The sequence below is a fragment of the Elephantulus edwardii genome, unplaced genomic scaffold (assembly GCF_000299155.1).
Source record: "Elephantulus edwardii isolate Elephantulus edwardi_28Jun2011 unplaced genomic scaffold, EleEdw1.0 scaffold00038, whole genome shotgun sequence".
In the NCBI taxonomy this organism is placed as follows: Eukaryota; Metazoa; Chordata; class Mammalia; order Macroscelidea; family Macroscelididae; genus Elephantulus; species Elephantulus edwardii.
The window spans coordinates 2,958,047-2,961,729 of record NW_006399788.1 but is presented as its reverse complement, the minus strand read 5'-3'; the positions used below and the strand labels follow the sequence as shown (position 1 = coordinate 2,961,729).

At 45.5% G+C, this 3,683-nt stretch overlaps 1 pseudogene; it reads left to right on the top strand.

Annotated features, from left to right (window-relative positions):
* The window catches only part of LOC102869698, a 3,363-nt pseudogene extending 2,639 nt beyond the window's left edge, over positions 1–724 (top strand).
* Positions 725–3,683: the final 2,959 nt, after the last annotated feature.

Sequence of the window (3,683 nt, the reverse complement as noted above, 5' to 3'; positions counted from 1 at the left end):
CCGAGGTGATTCTGCGTCCCCTGTACTTCCCACCACATTGGGTCAGCCGCAGCAGAGCCAGCCTCAGAGCCATCACACAGCCCAGCAACCCTTTCTGAACCCTGCGCTGCCTCCTGGCTACAGCTACACGGGCCTCCTCTACTACACAGGTGTGCCCAGTGCCTTCCCATATGGGCCCACTATGTTTGTTCCTCCAGCCTCGGCCAAGCAGCACAACGTGAACCTCAGCACCCCCACCACGCCTTTTCAGCAGGCTAGTGGCTATGGGCAGCCCAGTTACAGCGTGGCTATTACGAGCTGACCCAGGGCACAGCAGCAGGAGACTATATATATATATATGATCATCACAGGCACAAACCAAGTCTACAGGTTCTGGGCCTGACAAAGGAGTATCCGTGTCTTCAAGCACCACCGGCCTACCAGACATGACTGGTTCTGTCTATAAGACACAGGCTTTTCATGCAGGGACCCCTCCACCATTCAACCTGCCTTCAGCCTTGGGCTCCACTGGGCCTCTGGCCCCTGGTGCAACTCCTGGGTATGCGCCCCCACCATTCTTGCACATCCTGCCTGCACACCAGCAGCCACACTCCCAGCTGCTGCACCACCACGTTCCACAGGATGTTCAGAGTGGCTCCGGTCAGCGCAACCAACCCAGCTACTGCAGCCCAAGTCTCAAGGTTCAAAACCTGCTTACAACAACTCTCCTTACTGTACAAACTGAACCTTGAAGTGGGGTGGGCTGGGATGGGGCTTACCCTGGCAGGAGAAAACACACGGAGCCTGTAACTGAGAGGCCAGCACCCTTTCCTAGAACTTTTGCAGAGCCCGCCTCCCAGACTCGCTGTTGTATGTAATTTATTTATGCATGTATTTGTAAATGTGATAGAAGTCTTGGAATCGTAGGGGTGCAGGCTACTCTTCACCAAGCCTGCTATTCCTCCTTAAGCCCCTTCTTGCTGTAGCAAAGTCAGCCCCCTCCCTTCTGTGCCAGGCCTTCCACAGAGCCACTGCACACCCTGCTGCGGGGGCAGCCTTGGGAAGGGCAAACTCAAGGCAATTTCTGGGTTGGGCGTCAGGTATCAACGAAGAAATCACGACTTAGATTGCTCCCTTGTAAACACTGAGGTTATACACCTGTGTAATTACCATCCCACTCATATTTTGAGGGAGAAATTGCCCCTTTTGTCATTTGTCATGTTCTCCTTCCTGCCAAGTCTCAATCTGGGAATAGTAATAACCCCTGCCCCGTGTAAAACTGGGCACCTGTCTGTCTGGTCTGACCTGAGACTTGCCTTCCTCTGGCTGACCATCTGAAAATGATCTGAACTTAGACACAGATGCTTAGGTCAGCTCTTGTAAAAGCAAAGAAAATCAAAGGTCTGTTTTCACCTCTGTGACAGCATGTTTCCCCGAGGCTCCTCTTCCAGTTGTCCTGAACCAGGTGGGCAACTGTTTCAGGGGTTTTCTCTCTTGCCCAAATGCCACCTAATAAAATTCTGAGAGAGAGAGAAAAAAAAGGTATTTGCAATGAATAAATCATTGAATGTACAGAATTTTATCATTCTATCTCCGGCCTCATTTCTCTCACCGAGCCAGTGTTTTCCAGCTGCAAATCCTTCTTCCCTGTTGCCAACTTTAGTGTTCCTTCCAGTCACCCATTATTTTAATGCATCTCACTGAACCCGACACACCTAATCCTATTGCTCCAGTGTCAATCCATCTCATCCAGGGTCTTCCTCTCTTGTACTTTCCCTCTACCCTTCCAAGTATGATGTCCTTCTCTAAGCATTAGTCCCTTCTTGCCATGTGTTTAAAGAATGTGAGATGGAGCTTCAAAGTCCTTGCCTCCAAGGAGAAAATTGGTTTCACTCTCTCTAAGACAGACCTATCTGGTCTCCTGACTGTCTATGATATGTTTAATGCTCTTCTCCAGCACCCAACCCAAAGGTATCAATTCTTTTGTCCTCTTTAGTCATTGTCCAGCTCTCTGATCCATAGCAGGTAACTGTGAAGACCATGGCCTGGATCAGGTACACCTCAGTCTCTAGACTGACATCATTGCTCTTTAGCATTTTGAAGAGGTCCCTGACAGCAGACTTAACCAATGTAATTCATCTTTTGATTTCCTTAGTGCTTGTGCAAGGAGTATTTATTGATTATGGAGCTGAGCAAGTTGAAATTGTTAACAATCTCATGTTATCTTCTCTTTCACAACATTATTGTATACTAGAGTGGCATTCACTTCCTAAACAACATACCTCTGAAAATTCTATAAACTTTGAGAAACAGCGATAGTAATAGAAAGGCTTCAGGTCTTTTGTTCTTAGGGTCGATATGAGTCATGTTCAACTTGACAGCAACCAACAACAACAATAATAACAAAACAAAACCTCTCGCCACTGGACCAGTTAGTAGCTTCTTGATGGATGGAGAAGAGATTATTGATAACTTCGGCTTGCTTGGTTCCACAGTCAACATGCTTGGCACCAGCAGCTGAAAGTCAAAAGACTAATTGCATTGGGGAAATCTCCTGTCAGATTTACTAGAGTAAATTTGTCTAGAGTAGATTTGTCTAGAGTACTGAAGAGAAACATCAGCTTGGAGACTAAAATGTACCTGATCCAGGCCATGGTCTTTGCAATAACTTGCTAAGTGTCAGAGACCTGAACAATAACTAAGGATAACAGAAGAAGAATTGAGGCCTTTGAGTTGTGTTGGTGGAGAAGAGTGTTAAACATACAAAGGACTGCCAGAAAAACAAACAAGTCTGTCCTGGAGAGGGTGAAGCTGAGCTGTTCCCTAGAGGCAAGGATTTTGAAGCTCCATCTCACATACTTTGGGTGGTAACCAGGTAAGACTAGTTCTCAGAGAGCGACATTATGCTTGGAAGGGTGAAGGAACAGTGCAGGAGAGGAAGACCCAAGATGAGATGGAGCCACTCAGTGACTGGAGACATGGGATTAGGTCTGTTGGAGATGATGAGATTGGCTCAGGATTGGGCAGGTTTCAGACCTAATGTTCATAGAGACACTATGAGTCACAGATGACTTGATGGCACATAACAACAACAAATCATTAAAAAAAACACCCTAGAATGTGAGCAGATATCAAGCAAAGCCTAACTGAGCCTCCTGACTTCTCCTTTTGAGGATGGCCCATTCTCTGGTACTATTGATAAAGGTGAAAGGAAAACAAACATGGAATAATGAACAATCAGACCCCGGGTATCATAATTAATTTTATGGATCAAAGTGTGCATATATGATTGGAAACCAGTATGCTGTTTAAATTTTCACTCAAATCATAATAATAAAATTTGGAGGAGGGGAAAGCAACAACTGAAAAGAAGAAGCAACTGAAATGTCAACTGGAAACTATTGCCCAGAGAGAGTTTAAATCCTAAATTTATGGCTATTACCATGTACTGTGTTTCTGGAGTAGGTTAAGTTGTGGTTTCCAAAAAAGATCTATCCATGTCCTACTTCCCAGAATCTGTGAAAGTGACCTTACTTAGGAGAAGAAAAAATTATCTTTATAAATGTTGTTGTTAAGTACCATCAAGTTGTAGGCAACGCATAGTGACCCTATGAATGAAAGTCCTCAACACTTGTGTGACTTTCATCCTCTCTCCAGGTTCATAAGGTTTCCGGAGGCAAGCTATTATGGAAGTGGATGCCACT